This window comes from Lichenostomus cassidix, chromosome 7 (genome assembly GCF_008360975.1).
Source record: "Lichenostomus cassidix isolate B80296 chromosome 7, HeHo_3.0, whole genome shotgun sequence".
NCBI classification, from domain to species: domain Eukaryota; kingdom Metazoa; phylum Chordata; class Aves; order Passeriformes; family Meliphagidae; genus Lichenostomus; species Lichenostomus cassidix.
Genome location: NC_139488.1, coordinates 8,373,914 through 8,393,083, shown reverse-complemented (window position 1 = coordinate 8,393,083; position 19,170 = coordinate 8,373,914).

Genomic DNA, 19,170 nt, shown 5'->3' with positions numbered 1-19,170 from the left:
TATTAATTTCAAAAACACCAATGCTTTCCTTTGCACTGACCTATCTGAAGCTGATTCTGACCTACCAGACCAGCTGTTGGCTGCAGTTTCCCAGCTGCAGCTCTTGTCTTAAGCCACCTTCCTACAGCCTTTATTTAAGCCTTTGTCACAGGGTAGACCCTTATTCAGCAAAGCTTCTGGGAGCCTTTAGCAAATCCACCAATCTCATTGCAGTTACTCAGGCCAAGTCAAGCTCTTGGGTTTTCCTGGTGCGCTGGGGTTACAGAAATTGATGGAGTTACAACAGGAAGTGCAGCCTCTCAGACTGAAAATATTTTAGTGAACAAACTTTTTTCACATTTGGCATGGTTTCTGAATACTAGGAATGTGGGTGGTACTTGTACAGCAACTACCTCAAGGAAAGTAGCTATGTGTGTTAAGAACCATATGCCATTGAGTTTTTCTGCCCTGTCCCCTCAATATTTTGGAGATGGGTACCTAACTAACTGATCTGATTTGACCATACCCAAAATACTTTTCTAAAGCATGATTATGGGGTTTTTTTGGGTTTTGTTTTTAGTATAAATTCTTGGTGACAGGAATACCTGCATGCTATTTTAGGTAATGGCATTACATGCAGCAGTGACAAGTTAGCAAGCATGTAATATCCTAAGGCAAATAGATTTGTATGTTCTCCTTCAGACTGGATGATTGTGTTGCACTCTCTAAAGACACTTTAGATCAGTAAGAATGTCTCCTCAGGGAATCATAGTGATAACTACTTTTGACAAGTAGTAATAACAGAAGTTTAGTCCAACCATGAAATGAAAGACTCATGCTGAAGCCAGGATTACTGGCAGTGGACTGCAGGGGCACTGTAATTGCACATTGCTTGCTTTAGTGATGGCATGGCTGCCTTCACTCCACCTGTACTTGTGAATTCAGAATTGCCTGTTCCATCGTATCAAGCAAAAAGCCTAATATTGATTTGGAGGGATCGATGGTAAGAAGCATTGTTTTAACTTACTAGTAGGCAAGATCAATTCCTTTCACAGAAAACCACTGTGTTTTATACTGCAGTCCCAAATACAGGGGAAATTCCCAAATTCTGTGTGACTTTATTGATTAACATCACTCTTGGCTAATTAGACACAACTTGCCAATAGTTTCAATAGCTCAGTTAGGTGACAAGCTCCCCCAGGTATGTGGATCATGATGCTTCTGAGGGAGCATTTGCAGTGATCATGACTCTTCCTTAGCTCTTCCTCACTGTTGTTATTATACTGAACCATCAAAGGCTGTTGTTATTACACATTGACACAGTGCTACAGAATGGTTGATAAATCTATATTCAAGTTGTGTTTAAAATCAATATTATAGCAGTTACCATGCCAAATCAATATTTGCCAAGTTGCCAGCTCCCACTTCCTGATGAGCTGCAATAATTCCCTTTCTCACATGGAACAGGGAGACCTAATCCAACACTCACTGAAATTGAGACAGATTCTCATTGACCTCAGGCTTTGGATCAACCTGTGCTTGCTTTTATTTACTCATGTTTGTTATAGGACTGTGCAAAAACTCACTACAGAAATCCTGTTCGCCTTATATCTCCATCTGATCATGTGTGAACTATGAGCTCTGCTATCACCAACAGGAACCAAGATCTTACTTTGCCACTGCTGGATTGTTGGGCTGTTTTGGTTGTGTTGTACAGACAGTGCCTGCTTAATGCAGATAAAAAGCATTTGCTCCAAAATAATCCGTGAGTTTTGATGATGCAGCAGTTCAGAAACAACACATTTGAGACAGATCAAGTAGGACTAATTATCAAAATAGACTTGTGTAATCATCTATGCTTCCATGTTTTAATTGAACAGTGGGATATTTCTTTTGAAAAAGTGTGTTAATTGGGGTCTGCTCATGGGAAGGAGTGACTAATTGAACTGGCATGAGCCTGATAGCAGCTTTTTTCATTAAAATGTTAACTTTTAAAATCAGTGTTACATTGCAAATATTGTCTTTCTTTCAGTAGGACTAGTCTATCTGGCACATGCCAGCTCAATTAGCAGCTTGCTTTCATGAGCAGACCCCAATTAACACAGACTTCTCTTAAAGAAGTATTCCACAATTTAAATTAGCACATTTGCATTAGAAGTAATTATACTGGTTTTGGTTGTTAGTTGTTCCTAATTTTTGTGACGATTAAATATGCTTTAATGGAAAATGACATTTGTTGGTTAATTACTGAAGTTGTAGTGGATGTTTTTAGAAAATATTCAAATTATGGAAGAGAGAAGTTAAGCTAAAACCAAATATGGAAGAGAGAAACTAAGCGAAGACCAAAACATATCTAATGGGTATACAAGGTGGGTTTGTCATTGTTTGTCATTGTTAAACACAAATTATGCCACTCTCTAGTTATACCTACACTGAATTAGACTTATTTTTTAAATGAATTGTTTCTGTGTGTTTGGCCTGAGTGTGTGAGACCTCTGAAAGCAGGACCATGAGAGGAAGCAACAAATTCAGACACTTTAGCTCTAAGACATGGGAGCCCATTATGTTTTCTGAGTGGAAATATCTGCAAAGGCATCATAGAGGTGTGATGGAGGTCTAATACAGAACTTCATATTCAGAGCAAGAACGGGAAAGCAATGACCTGGAACTTACAAAAGCCTCTAAGCTCAGTGCTCCTGAAGGAGAATCTTCTCAGATGGCTCCTCAGGGGACTGTGGAAAGGGCCTTCAAACTACCTGTTCATAAACTTCTTAAATATATGCTTAATCTGTAGTGTGGACTCTGTGCTCTCATTGACTTCAGATGTGACATGAAGTAAACCATTCTTAAAATTTTGATCTATGTGAGCAATATTGCCACTGTAAAACAGGGTTTTCTTTTTGCTTTAAAGTTAGAAATATTTCAGGTGAAAATGGCTGTGTTACTGTAATTTATATAAACTGTGTGAAAGGTATTTTACAGTTTGCATTTAAACTTGGAAAGGATCATTAATTTTAAACCAGTACCTGTATGATGAGATTGATTAAATCATTTTACATCTATGTAATTTTCTTTAAGGCATTACTTGTGGCTAGCTAGAGCATTCCTACCTGAAAGGCATCCAGTCTTAAGGTGTATTATCTACCATTTTGCTTAAGAGTGTGTTGTGAGGATTAATTGCTCTCATTGATAGAAAATTGTCACCCACGTGGACTTCTGTGACTGGAGTTTTTGGCTTCTAAACCTTGCTAATTTTTTTTTTTTTTTAAATTCGCATCCTCTCCCTAGCTATGACAAAAAAATAACAACAAAAAATCCCAACCCACAGACAAAACCAGACCAAAACCTGAAAAATAAAAATACACAAGCCACCCAAAGCCCCCCAAAAAGGTTGCTTTACATTACTGGGTTTGGTTTTGTTTTTTGTTTTTTTTTTTACTTTTGAAAAGGTGATACACTGTGTTTTAAAAAATGTAGTTAGTGTTGTGCTGGTGTCCCTCTGCTCAGCTAACAAGGATGTCTAAAGTATACAGAAGATAAACATTGTCCATCTGAGAGCCCCTCCTGCTGCAGTTTGACATCTTCAACCACTGAGATGTTCTTACACCAAGTGTATTTATGTAGTAAATAAATTAGTAGTCACAAAATAAATGTGTTAGTCCTCTCCTAAAAACACCATTCTCCAGAGTTCCTACATATCTGATATTTGATTTGGGGTTTTTTGCTGGTTTTATTACCTATACTATTATAATTGGCATACATAAACCCTACATTTGCCAAAAATTTAAAAAAAAAGAGATGGGGAAGATTTAGTGGGAGCAAACATGATCAGGTTATGCCTTAAAGCAGGTTTGTTTATGTTAACTCTCCTCTATGTAATGGATGTGGAGAACAAGAGAATGCTTTTTCCAAGTGAAGTGTCTGCTAGGAATAGGCCTCTGTGCCATGTATTACAACATCTGACAGGAAGCCTCGCTTCAGAAATAATGCAATCCTCTGGAGGCTTGTCCAGCAAATGTATCATCCAAGGTCACTGTGATTCCACCTGTATGGCAAAGCACGCGGACCAGGAGCTGCCTGGCACTGAGCCTTTGGAGGGAGGGGAGAGTCACAGGAGAGCTGGGAGGCTTGTAAAAAGCAGCATAACATCTTGCTTGGAATCACAGAAAGAAAGACTAGTACAGAGTAAATGTACATAACAGCAGTGAAGTAATTAAAAGCCGAATAAAACATCTCTTCCCAAAGAATTATCAACCTGACTCCTGAAATAGAAATAGTGCTATACTATTTCAGGGTTAATCATAAAACTGGAACAGTCTATTTAAGGGGGTAAATCCTTTTTGGAGCAGGCTGTCTGGAGAATGTGTGGTTGCCCCATCCTTGTTGGTGCTTGAGGCCAGGTTGGATGGGGCTTTGAGCAACCTGCTGTAGTGGAAGGTGACAGAGTGTCAAATGGAGGGAGCTTACAGAGCCACAGGCACATCTGAGTCAAATTATTATCCATTAAATGGTAGTAGGGGTATCATTAATAGTGTGCCAAAAGTGTGCTAAGTCCTTTAGAAACAGCAAATAAACCACAAAGCCCATGCTTAAAGACCCTGTGGGGGTCAGCTCAGGTGAGCATTTAAAATGAAGTAACCTCCTTAGGTAAGGGGAGAAGCAGGAATTACACGTGGTAGGGAGGCCTATTTTGAAGAGTGCTTTTTCTTTTGAGGAAGTAGCCAGACGTTTCTGTGACTGCAGGCTCACCTGCTGTTCAGGACATGCTTGCTTCTGTGTTTACTCAGCCAGCAGCTGAGTGTGCTTGTGGGGTAGTGTTAGAGAGCTCATTTTTGTGCCATCATGGGTAAGAGCAGAGTACACAGAGAAAAAGAGGTAAAATGATAGTTAAAAACAGTGTTCCTGAAGGAAGTGGCTGTGTGTGCTGTCAAGGGGAGGTTCCTGCTCTCAGCAAAGTGATAAAGTGTGCCACTGACACTGCAGGGGAAATGGTGCTGATCACAGAGCTCTGTGCTCCTGGGACACACTGGAACAACTTTTGTGTGATGTTACCCCATTTTCTTAAATTCCCTGGTTGCATTTGCCATGTGTGTGTTTTGCTGTCTATTAACAGCAGATAGAATCTTGGCAATGGCAAAATTAAAATTTTAGCCCTGCCTTCTGTTTCTCCAGGAAAAATTCTTGGGTTTTTCAAGTGTAATATTTATCCTATTTAAGATTTAGCTTATTTTACTGAAAAGTAAGTATACTGTCACCCTAAGCAAAACAGAAATATTTAAGCTGAGTTGGAAATATGAGAGTTTTATATATGATTATGGGTATTGGCAAGAAGCTCTATTGTTACATTGCTGAAGGTGAGTTTGTGACTGAAAACAGGCCAGCCATGATCTAGGACTGTAGTAGGATTGAACAAGGACATAGCTTGGATGATTGATGAGACCTTTTCCCACCTGTATAACCTGGGATTCTGTGAAAATAATTCCTTTGTTCAATTAGATGATAAACTAAGAAATAAATGTGAATTCCATCTTTTAAAGACCATAAGCATAGAAAAGTAAGAACAGTTAGGACATTAGCAAAGACCTGAATTATGTTTTGCTCTGGTATTAAATATTTTAATCTTTCAGCTAAATTGGTTGATTAAGATTCACTTCATATCAGAGTCATTGAAAAGTTTTACTGAGGAAGAAAAAGTGAAAAATGGATATTTGGTGCTTTTAAAGACTTTCTGTGGAGGGCAAAGAATGCTGCAACATAGCTTTCCGTAACTCTATGAAGTCTCTGCTGCTGTTTGGACATATCTAAACTACACAAAACCTGAAGGTGGGGGAGAGTCCTTCCAAAAAGACTGAACTATTTTTTTAGTCTCTGATTGATAGGTGCTGTTGGAGTCTTTGGTAATCTTAAGGCACCTGGAGAGCAGCAAAAAGGTGCAATGTGTAACCACAGTCCTCAGAGACAAGGCCTAATAACCTCCTCTGATCTTGTTCAAAAGGAGTTTCCATATGTTTGTTTTCCAGTTTAGGTTGCATCTCCTCCCTCAACATGACTGTAATCCCCCAAAGTCACAATAGTGTAAGAAATCTACCCTGAGTAGGGAGCAATATTTTGTCCTAATAATGTCAACAGCTGCCATCTAACATTTAGCCATGTAATGAGGGCAAAAATCAGATCTTTTGCCATATAGAGGCAAGAAGTGTTGTGTGTCCATCAGGCAATCCATTAGATAGCCAGAATGCTCACAGCTGGAAGCCTTTGTGAGATGGCATTTGATATCATCATTGTTAGCCTTCACATAATGCAATATTTATTACAGTAAGGGAAGAGGGAGTATTTTTAGCTGCATCTTGAGTAACTTATCTCCATGGCAACCCTTTACTTGCCTGCCCTGTTGCTGCTATATAGAATGTTGTCACATTAATAATAAATGGAACACATCTAACACATTTGGCTGCCGATTGGCTTCCAGCCACATATTTCTCTTGTTCTCGTTGAAGGGTTTGTGAAGCTTAGGGGTCCATAAGCAAATTTCATTCATTTTGTTTCTTGGAGAAAATTGCCTTGCATTATGTTAAAGCACTCAGGAGGTTTCATCAATGTATGCATTGTGTTTGTTGGGTTGGATTTTTTTTTTGTTTGCTTTTGTTTCTAGTTCCACTTTAAAATGCCAAGGAAATCCGTGAATAAATACAATTAGAAAAGCTAGAAACCCAACAGCTGTGGAGTAATTTTATTTGACTTACATTTGTACGGATAAGAAAATGACATTTTTAAAAATTGCTTATGAGGAACCCTTGTGACATGTTTTTGAAGAACAATGCCTTTGTTTCACGGGAACTTAAAGTGAGCGGGTCTCCAAGTGAGACTCTGGAATTGCTGATCGCTTCCATGTGCATACAAAAAAAGCAGTTGCAAGCACTCAGCCCTCATTTTGTTGTCTAAATATATCAATGGCAAATTTGGCAAATGCTTGTTAGTTTAGAATGGTGGAAAAATAAACGAAAGAACATTAGATTCCAGTTTGTCAGCCATTTTTTTTTTCTAGATATAACACGATATAGTGCAACTGACTTTGAAGTTTGTATATTAAGGCTTAACTGTTCCCTGCTTGGCCTGATGAACCATTTGGAGCCTTATCTAAAAGGTACTACAGCAGTACTTATATAAATATGTATTCACATCTGTGTGACTTAACCCACATTTCTTTTCACCATTTCTTTCCTTGTCAACTCTTATTTCCAAATCTGAAAAAAAGTGGAACAGGAAAATTAGAACCATATTATTGTTTTATCACATTACATGTTATTTGAGAGTTGATCTTTCTACAGTTTTCCATTAGTCTATTTGACATGTCAAATGAGGCATGTGTGTTGACAAAAGTAATTTCCATAGGAATCTTTGTTAAACACCTCTTACTTTTTGGTTTATATTAATAATATGTTGCCAGTAATACCTGATTGGTCAAGGATTGAGTACCTATTGCTGTATCTTCCAAATACCTTCCTTTTTAACTCCTAGATTAAAAGAAAAAAAAAAAACAGTTCTTACACTAGCTTGTTTAGCTTTTCAAAACATACTGTGCTTTAAGTTTATAAAATGGTATTGAAAAAATGAGAGAACATAACTTAACAATTATTAGGTTCTTACATGAGAATTTCAATCACATGCATGGTGTTGTTTCCCCCAGAATTTATAAATAGAAGGAAAGAATAGATCACGTGAGTTTTTGACTGCTACTCAGGAGCTGAGAGTTTCTAAAAGCCTGATTCAAAATATTCAGTAGCACTCCCTGGTAATGCTGTTACTAACCTCTGAGCCTTGAGTTAATCTCTGCTTTGTGATGCCAAACTTTTACAAAGTTTTTTTACCCAGAAGGTGTTTTAGGTTTGTTGGGGGTTGGGAGGGGGAGGTTAACGGTAAAATGTTGGAAACTAGCAGCATTTCCCTCATTATTTGTTTCTAAACAGCCATAGTTTCCTCAAGGAAAATAGCTGGTAGCATTTTCTTACAAGGACATTAAACAGCCCTGACACTCAAAGTCAGTAAATAGTCTTGCATTACTGCTACTTTTGTGTGGCCAGTGCTGCTTTTAACAAGTAACAGCTAATTCAGGCTGAGTTGTATTGAGCTGGTGGCTTCCTGGCAGCCCTGCCTTCTCAGGTGAGAGAAACACAGTGCTGTGCAGGACCCGCTGCTTCTCAGTGGTGTGGGGACCTTGTTTAACCCAGAGCCCCACTCCTAGCACATCAGACATTCCTACTTGTGTGTCTTGAACTGGGACTCTCTTGGCATCTCTTGGAAGGCCAAGCAATGCATGAAGACAGGAAAGGTTGACCTCCCGCAGCAGGTCACTTTACAGGCTAGGTGTGTCTGGACTCTGAATGAAACTTTGGGCCAGGTGCTGTGGTGGGCAAGAGACAGACAAAAATCTTGCAGGATGTTCATCTCTCCCGAGCAGCTGGAATCCAGACTTCTGGGTTGCTACATTTAGCATAGCAGAAAGACGTGTCATTAATTAAGGAAATTTTCCAAAGTTCAATGAAGGTGAAACTTACATATATAATTGCTATTAAGGTGATTACACTTTAATTCATGGCTCATCTCTGCTTGAGACAAATCTACAGTAAAAAAAAGTTTCTGTAATTAATCTTTAAAGGGTAGATTTCAATATGAACCATAATTCTCTCACCTAGGACTTGAAAGAAAAAAAATATTACAACTGCTTTGCTTAAGGTTTGTATTTATTATACTTATTAGAAAACACAAGAATTTAAAGGAAAGCAGCCTTTTGCTGAGGACTCACCTTGTAAGAGATTTGCACCTGACTTCAGTAAAGTAGGAAGGCAGTCTGATCTCAGTGAGCATTCTTGCTGCAGGCTGCATTTCCATCTCACTGCTGCCCCTTTCTCTCAGCTTGTACAGGCAGATGTTCTTTATATGTATGTGGCCTGAAACTGATTGCAGTGACCGGCTGTGTTGTGGAGTTCGGTTTGCCTATGCTGAATGAAGAAAAAAATTGTGTCTTATTTTGGCTGTTTTATGGAATGTTTCATGTTCAATTCTACCCTTTCTGAGAATCCTAGGTGTTGAAAGATTTGGAGTGTAGCTGTTCCTTTCATCTCTGATGCTATATACTGCCCTTATTTTACTTGCTGCTTCTTTGCTTTTGTTATTTCCTCTCCAGAATGTGACAGCTAAAAATGCTGACTGAAAGTCAGAACCCCAACATAAGCACAGGAGCTATAAAACTGAAGTTACTTGGTCCTTTATGCCCAGCAAGTCCTCTGTTGTGTGGGCAATACTGCAGGTTTGGAGAAGTCATGTCAGACATTGTCCCTGTGACATGTTGGACCCATTCCTAGCTGTGGGAACACAGTCCTATAGAGCAAGGCAAAAGCTGATTACCACTGTGGGCTTTTCCAGGCTTTGATTCTCCCTTACTGGTTCAGGTCAGAATGAGTAATATCTTATTTTAACACAATTTTGCCAAATATGGTTTTCCACTACTCAAGGACACATTTTTTACTCTTTAATTTTACTACTAGAGTTACTTTTGATCAGAAATCTAATGAAATACTTAAGCTCATTAGGAAGGAAGGGACAGATCTAACTCAGAAATAGTCATACATTTGAAAAGTTGGGGAGGGTTCCAAGCCTGCTTTTGTGATCTCCCATTTTCCTGTGGTGTCTTCTAGAGCACAAGCTCAGTCCCGATAGAAGCAGACAGTAAAAAACTGAACCAGTACCAGACACATATTCGTTCTTTGTGGTGAGATAAGCATCCTTGAGCTTTCCACAATGGGGTTTATTTTCCACCTGCTTGCTTGCTGTACACCTGTCCCACATTGGCACTGCTTTTGGCTGCAGTATGGATGAGTCTCAGTTTGGAAGCCAGATATTTGTTCTTACAGTTATTTCCCTGGCACATGATAAAAACTGTTTCCTGTACTCAGCAAAATGCAGCTAAATAAAGAGTCCAGGTGGGCCATGTTTGTCAGCCTTTCTATAGTGTAATGCTAATCTTTACATAAGAATCTTTAACAGACTGTAATAATAACACAGTAGCTTTGTGCCCCTGGTAAGGAACAGGAGAGAGTCCAGGCCTCTGGACAAAGGTCTCATAGTGGATTTAGTTGAAGTTTGTAGCACAGGTGTCAGTGTAATTGGAATAATGATACATTGGGGGTACCCAGAGGGTTCAGCCAGCTGTCAGACAAATGTTTCTGCTGGAGTGCATGGCAGCCTGTCATTAGGTCATAGGTGGGGGTCCAGCCAGACCCATGTGGGAGATGAGGTTCAGGCTGTGTTCAAAACAATAATAAAAACAAAAAGGGGAAAAAAGCTGCAAGAGAGATCTTCTCCTCCTCCTCACCCCCCAACCTCCCCTCAAAAAAACCTACCAACCACCCCACATCCAAGGTTTATGGCACCTAATACAGTAAGGGTTTTCTTTTTTCCCATGTTCTGTCTGTGTATTTGCACTAAACTGATTATTCCAGTATTTCATCTTGCTCCCTCTGCATGTATTTTGATATGTCTGTGTATACATTTGTGTATATTACACTTCATAAAAAATATGTAAGTAGTGATTATGCGTTGGTTCACTGTCAACTCATGTTTTAATGAAAAGTTGCACATCCATATAAATATGGATTTTGAGTATTTTATTGAATTCTAGTATGTGCTCATACATCTAGGGTGTTTAAAATTACAATGATACATGCACAATAACTTTAAATACAAACATGAGACAGGTACAAATGTGTCCCCTTGATGGATGTGAAGAGGCACGTCTGGAATGTCTTAACACAGACATTGGATTGTCCTTGTGGAAGTGTAACTCTGCACCAAGCTGCTTGTGCAGGGTCTGGGCTAGGAAGGGCACTTAGCTACACGATTAACCGTAAGGATATGGTTACAGCTTCTGTGGGACTAATCACATTACTAAAATGATAGTTTTGCATTTTTCTGTGATTGTCATACTCTGACTGGGTGTTTACATCCTCTGTAAGTCAAGGATAGTTACACAGATATTGAAGGAGTGAATTGGTGTTTTCCTGCAGCAATTTAGGCAGTGTGACAAAACAATGTTGTTAAGTCAGACTTCAGTCTTAATTCATTCCAAGTGTTTGTTTCCTCAGTTGTTGCAAGATTTTTCATTGTTGTTTGTCTGTAGAATACACAGAGACAAATAGGTACTGTACATGTTGAGTAATCTTCGTCTGCTCTAAAGAACACAGCAATGAAATAAGTTTATACTCATCTGGATGAATACTGGTTTATTCGAACATATGCTACAACCAGTGAACTTGCTAATTACCCTTTGCTTTGTCTTGAGTGTGTGACCAAGAGGAAGACCAAGCACCAGCTCAGATTTTTATTTCTTGCTTTCCAAAAGGCTCAGCTTATGAAGCTGGTCCTTCATGCTTTGATATGATTTTTAAAATCCAAGTATTTCCTAGTGCTTGCTATTAAGTTTGATTTGCAAGAGCATTTCAAACAGGTTTTTTACCTGATTTATTTTCTCAACTTGAGTTTGAACTACGAGCATTTAACTTCCTCCTTTTGTCTGGTATATCCTGTAAGCTTGCTTGAAGTTGTTCTAACCACTCTGACACATTCACAACAGAGAATTCATTGCAGGTAGGAATGTTCCCAGTGTCATCCACATCTGTTCTGTAAGCAATGGAAGTGGAGAAGTGCCTCAAAGAGATCTCCCCTCCATTGTCTTTGAAACATTTCATCATGTGAAGTTGCTTGTGGAGTAGTGGGTGTATGCACTCTTGTCCTGTCTTTTCCAAATCTAACCAGAATTTAGATGTCTTGCTCTTGGATCAATAGTGTCATACTGAGACATCACCAAAAGCTCAGAGAGCTCAGTTTTCTCTGTGGGCACATTGGCTATTTCAGATCTAACCTTCCCTCTTCAGAGCCCCACATCAGTCAGCATCTGGATTCCTGAGGTGCCTGGGGCATGCTGCTCAGGAGTATGGTGTTATGACCTGCCTCTGAGGCAGGTAACTGAGGTTCTGGCTAATAAATCCCTTGGGGTGAATTAGAGTGAAATGGCACTGAATGACCAGTCTATACGTGGGGCAGATTAATTTTAAAACAATTTAATAGCAGTGGAGAGGAGATATGGTCACTGAATTTGTCTGTTGGGGATAGGAGCTCATGAAACAAATAGTTTGTCAGGTTATATACATTCAAGTTATCATAGCAATGCCTAAACCCCTCTTCAGTAGATAACTGATTTTTAATTCACCATCATGTGTCTTATGGAAAAATTGTATTGCTGAAATCGATAAATTATTAATTACTCAGACTTCCTGATGAGCACTATAGATTCTCAATGTGTGAATGCATTTGTCTGGTAGAGACATGGAGAAAAGTCAGCCAATCATGTAACTGATTTTACCTAATCTTAGCTTGACCTGGTGAACATCAGTGAGGTCTGTATGAGCTCTCCCACCCTTCACAGCAATAGTGAATAAATCTGTTCTGTGGAAGTCTTTACTGAACTTTCCACTGTCAGTGGTTTTATGTCTGGCATGACCCCCTCTAACATCAGAGGGCACAAATCGCATCATTGAGGATGTAGCAGTACAGAAGCAATTAAAAGAACAAACATGGACTAATTGGACAATTTAATTTACATTTTTAAAAGGCTACAAATGAAACAACTATGATGCACAATCAGAACATCTAAGCATGAACATTCATAGGCTATTTCCATGGTTACGCTACTGTCGCATAGATGGTGGAAAAGTGAATCCGTACCTTAACAGCATGCAGAAAGAGGTGTTTAATTCCTACTTTTCTTGGTCCTTGCTTAGTACAGCTTTGCTCTGGTTGCTCTTTTATTAAATTCTACCATATCTGCTTCTTATGAATGGTAGTTGTGTGGCCTCAGCAGAGGATAATAGCCCCATGTCTGATACTTGGCCATGTACATGCTCTCAACACCCCTCTTGTCCTTTGTCACATTCCATTCTCACCGTTGCAACCCTTGGGATGTTGAGTGTGGCTACAGATTTCTCCAACACACTTGAGAGGCTGCAAAAGGGAAATACAGCTGTGGCTCGTTGGTTAAGCACTCCAAGAAAGACCTTTGGCTGTTTTTCAGACGATACTGTGTAATTACAATCACATCACTGAAAGGAGGTCAGTTCTGTCTTTCTACCATGCTATATTGTGATGGAAAGTCTTTGGAATATCATTCATATGGATTCAACACCCAGTTACTGGTTATTGATGCTGCATTGTTCCATAGCAAATCACAGCCTGTTCTTTTGCATCATGATCTCTGTGAACAGTGGAATTTATATCTCTGAAAGCATTTCTTTCATTCTTTAACTGTTAAAAAGAAGCAGAAAGTATATTCTCTCATTTCTGAATGCACACATCAAGCATGTTCTCTGTTTTCACCATGCCTGAAGATAGAAGAGGCACGTGTGTGGTAGTATTTATTTGAAGTCAGTTGCAACTGATACCTTATGGATATGTTTCTCAAAAGTCTTTATTGTTTTAAAGGACATAGCTTGGCAAACCTTATAAATGGCTCATCTCATCAAATAGAGCAAGTTTCCTAAAAAGCTTAACTTTCAAAGCATCTTATTTCTGGCATTCCAAATTCAGCCAAAATACATCAAAAAATTTTGTATTATCTGTTCCCTTGTGAATGTATTGTTAGCGTAGTTACAGCACTCCAGTTTTCTTGACATATAAACTTTCCAGAAAATTCAATGCTAAGAACTCCAAATGGTAGCAGCATTTTATTTCTTATGTGGGCTGTTTTATCATATTATTCTGGAAGTAGTTCCATGGGTGGTGGGGTAGGAGGATGTTTGAAAAAGAAAAAGAGCTGAGAGTTTTCACTAATCTATTTATAGTATTCATTAATTGATTTTATTCTTGTGGTTACCCTCCCATTAAAACCCATTTGAAGCTAGAGTGCTCTTGTCTATTAAGGTACTCACTAAGGGTTTTAAATTACTTTGATAGTTTAAGGGAAAAATTACACTTATTTCTTAGTGTGCCTTACTGTTATGAAATTTAACACTTTTAGCTCAGTCTGTAATATTCTTTTTGGAATTGCTGAGATTCTGAACTAATTCGGAAGAGGACAAGGAGGTTAAAATCAAAATTAGTTCTTGCTATCAGTCTCAAGCAGTTTTTGGCACCCTAAAGAAACCACCCATGCTTATTTTATGTCCTGCTCAGCCTACAAGTTTATCATTATTATATAAAGATGACTGAAAAAACGCATGGAGGTAGAGATGAACAAGGAGTATAAATTATACAAAACCTAGGGATGGATAGTGTCAGATATGTCTGTGCTGTGTTCAAGCCTATGGAAACACAGAAATGGCAGGTTATGTACTTGCCCTGTTCTCTCCAACTGCTGTGGCCCTGCTGCCCAATTGCAGCTCTGACAGCTCAGCTTGCTGGTGGATGGCCCAGCCCAGAAGATGGGATCTCATCCCTCAGACTGGTGACTCCAGTTAACAGCATTTTATCTCAGTGTTGCACACAGTTTACCTCCAGCTCTGCTTCTTGCAACTGCTCACAACAATCCGTATTCTGCTTTGCCTCTGAGTTTGAGTTGGAAAAGTATCTTCGATGTCCTTTAAATGAAATATCTTTTTATGAAGACATCAAGGGAGAGAAGTAGTTATGAGCACTTTTCATGATGGCATAAATTCACACATTATTCATGCTTCATTGGACTTAGTCTGCCAGATCAGCATAAAGCCATCGAGAAGAATATGTACCTTGAGCATACTGATAATACTTGACAACGAGGTAATAACACAGGTGACATTTGCAAAGCCTGACAGACTTGGGCCTCTCTGAGTTGACATTAATAGAAATGAGACATCTCTTTCTTAGGCAGTAGTGGTTCGATGACCTTTTTCTTATTTCTCAGACTTCTGTTATTTTTGCATGCTCTTTGTGGCTATTGTAAGAAAACAGGAAAATACCTGTTTTTTCTACTCTTCTGATTGTCTTAAGAGTCTTTCCCTTTTAAATGGCTATTAAGGCTGCTTTGTAACTTTTGTCATGGGTGCACTAAACATTTTGGGTTATGGAGAGTTGATTTCTCATTAGAACTGACTGAAGAAGTGTTAGTGGCATCTGGAAGCAGCGGGGTTGTGATGATTATTTATCCCTGCCTTGCAAAATGGGGTATAGGACATTGCTCTGCTCATGGCAGTCAGCAGAATTGGCCTTAGGCTTCACTGCAAACTCTCCCCTTAATCGAGGAGTACTCCTATCCACTGCCAAAGGCTGCATTTCATTTCTCACTATAAAAGAAGGTAGAAGATTGACAGCAGTGCACTACGATTTTCTAGTAATTGATCTTTTTCAAAGCACTTTGGCTTTCTCTGAAGAACTGTCATGTGGTTCTGTACCTTGTTATTGCTATAGGTACATTTTACTGTTTTCAGAAGTGGCCATCAAGATATCACGGGTTTTAACCACAGAATTGCCTTTATTCTTCATTTATTCTGATACTAGATGTAATATTAATGGAAGTACCCTTCTGGCAGGGTAAGCCACGTTATCAGTAAATGTGTAATTGACTTCTGTACAGAGTCTGAGGGAACAAAGGGAGCTCGGAGATCAAGAGCCCTGTGCCTGGCTGCCAGAGCCTGTGATTGTTCTGGCCTCAGCCTGTGATCCTTGCTTACGCAGGGTGGTACTGAGTGTAGTTATCGCTCGAGGGCTGGGCGTAGTGATTGTGGTTTGATCAGTGTAAGTGGTAAATGACAGTGCAATTGTATCTCGTGCTGTTCATCAGCCTACCTGCATATCTGCTTTAAAAATGAGCAAGCAAAGGTACTCTAGTACTCCACATTACAGATGTGCATAAGCCCGAGCCTGAAGGGAAAGGGCAAAGAAAGAGGGGAATGTTGAAAGTTCAGTACATTGCAGCCGATGTTAGGTACTAGCAAGGAGGAAGAGCTGGGAAATCAAGACAAAAATGGTTGAAGTTTTGTGTTTAGTAATTTTTATTTGAGGGGAAAATGTTTCTTGCTGTGGGGAAAAATGCTTTGTTTCTTTTTAAGCTGTATTTGTAAATCAGATCAAGAGAGCTTTGTATGAATACAGTGAATCCAAAAGGATGTTTTTGACACTAAATAGGAAGCTCTCAACTGTTCAGGTATTTTAAAGGTTTAAAGTACTCAGACCTCTTAACATTAAATCCATGTTATGATCTCTCATATTATGAATCAAAAGACAGAAGGGGAAAATACAACTTTTACATAATGCTATTCATCATGACAAATGTTCTGTATCAAAGAACATAACATCCTGGCAAAGCTTCAAGATTACCCAGAGGAGAGGCAATGGACAGACTGTTGAGCCAAAGTAATTTCAGAAACAATTCCACACCTTATTTATCCCTCGTGTGGAGCAGAAAGGCTATAAACCCCTCCAGCACAGTCGCTTTGTGCATTTGTTTAACCTACTGACCTTAACTCTCACCCCCCTGACAGTCTCATGTTTCTGAGATGGAGGGGGAGTTTCTGTGCAACTCAAAACAAGGTGCTTTTGAGCCTCTCCACGAGAAACTATTACTTTCCCAGCTCTTGAGCAAAGACACAGCCTACCATGGGTGTGAGAAGGTGAGAGCTGTCTGTCTGTCTTCTCTCCCCCAGTGAGCATAGATACATGGTGGAGTGTGCCAGTGTGAAGGACAGAGCTGTGTTAGAGCCCTGGGACTCCGCTGGTGGCCACTGGCATAGCAGCTCATGGTGACTTAGTTTGTGAGGCTGAGCAGAGTCAGAGCAGCTGGCTGCCCCTCCCAGAACAGTAACCACATCGTTTCTCCATCCAGCCAAACTCATTCCAGACACCTCCACTGGGGTGCCTTGCAGTATTGGAAGAAAAAGATCTCCCTTCGAATTAATGTGCCTTTAAACAAATTTGAAATTGTACTGCATCTAAACTTCTGACTCAAAATTGAGTAAATGAAAACTATTTGTTTTCATGAACCTCAAATTTAATCCTCAGTAAGTGGGGGCTTTTTGTTTGGTTGGGGTTTTTTTATTGAGCTTTCAGATATTAAATCAATTTATTTAGTATTATGAGCGCTAAATGATGCAACTTGTCTGTCACAATACTGAAAACTAGAAATCTGGTTTATGCAAGTCAGTGTAGTACAGATAGAATAATCTACGTAATTTATCAAAATTACATATATTTTCATGTCGGTTACAGAATTTGGCATTACACTGAGGGCTGTAGAAGAAGTCCTCATGCTCTAAAGTTATGCCTGTCTACACAACAGTCACAGTAGCTAAATGAACTAGTGCCCTATTGTAGAACAGAAATCAAAAATGCATCCTACACACATCCTACATCAAATTAACTCATTCATGCACATTCCCAGTCAAGACATGCAAATCTGACCAGAAAGGAGACATTGGTTTTTTAAAAAAACCAAGAAGCCATAACCAAACCAAACAGCACCCCACTCCTGTTAACCCTTAGTTTGGAAGCCTGAGGATGAGAGCTGTGTTTTGGGATGGACATTCGTTCTTTACTGTGTGGGAGGACAACACATTTTAGGTTTCCTTACAACACAAAGTCCTTACCAGCTGTTGTGTTAAAAGCAAGTCTTCACTTAAATTGGGATGTAGTTTAAAATGGCATAGTGGGCAAAGGGAAGGGTTGTGTTGGCATCTTTTGTCACATGCTGCCCGTCAATTTGTGTTGGTTCATTCAAGTTGAACATCTTCTGTTCTAACAAAAGCCAGCTTTGGAAAATGAAATTCACACTCACCTCTGACATGCTTAAGTTTTGAAAATCCCATCCTGACACTCAGATCCCAACCAATTAGTTTTAATATGACAATAAGCCTAACATCTTCCACAAGCCACTGTAAACTTCTAGGTCATTCTTGATATTTAAAATCTGGGAGAAGACAGGCTTTGTATTTGCATTTCAGATTGCATCCTGTCATGGGTACTTTTTAAAGTTCACCTTATGACTAAAACAGTAACTTTTTTTTTTTTTTTGTATGAAATATAAAGCCCCTTGAGCTTGTTTGTATTACATTGCAAACTGCAGTTCGCTCAGTTCATGGAGCTCAAAAGGGGCTGTGTGAGGCCTCATCTTGGTCCAGGTGGCACTGATTTAAGGCTGTGATGTGATGATGATGTCTCAAGTGTTACTCTGGGATGTTGGGCTTGCTTGAACATGAAGTTCTTAAGGTGTAAGTCCATGTGACTAAAATCCCAGAAATTATTCACCAAACCATTCTTATCATGGAGTGTCTGAAATGATGCTGTTCCTGTAAAAGCTCAGAAAGAGAGTAACAGTGGTCTATTATTCTGATGAAAATAGTGAGGCTGTCCTTCTTTCAGAACTGTTTTAATGAAAGATAAATCTACAAAGGAAACACCACACTGAGAGGAAGATCTGACATAGCTGGCATCTTAAGTGGATGGAGAAGGTGCTGGTTCATCTCTAGGGCCTGCAAAACTGCCTTCCTGGTTTGCATGACAACCCTGAGTCATTAAAAATGTGCAAGGAAATACCAAAAGTTTTAATGATTTTGCCCAAGTTAAGACAGAAAACTTATTTAAACCCAGAATATCTAAGATGTTCCTTGTGCCTTTTGAACAGAAATGCCTTCTTCTGTTTTTCACTGTTGATATAAATGCCATTCTGTGGGAAAAGGATGGATTGTAATTTCAACACAGAGAGAAACTTGGTAAACAGAAAACTTTGCTGGTGGCAGTTAAGAGAGGAGGCAAGAGGAAAACCTCATTAAGTCTGGTTGTTCTGGCACACAGTGATAATGGTCTTGGTCAGGAGATAATGATTTACCCAGTGTCTCTAGAACACTATAGATTATATAGGTCTGTGGGTTTTGCTTTTAATTGAAAGAGCACCTATCATTAACGGACAGTGAAATAATTGAGTAAATCCTTGTGCTGCAGAGTGGAGGAAAAAAAAGAAATATTGAAATAATGCAGTTCCATCCCATAGTGAACTGTAATTGCTAATGTTGAACATGAGACCTTCACAATACAAAGCCTGTGGAAAACTTTCTCTTTCTGTGCTTTTGCAACTACCAACGACATAAAACGATGGTATCATTTAGTAGCTGGACTTTGATTCATGCTAACACAGAGCTTACAATCCTCAAATAATTTTTCAATAAATTTGTGCAA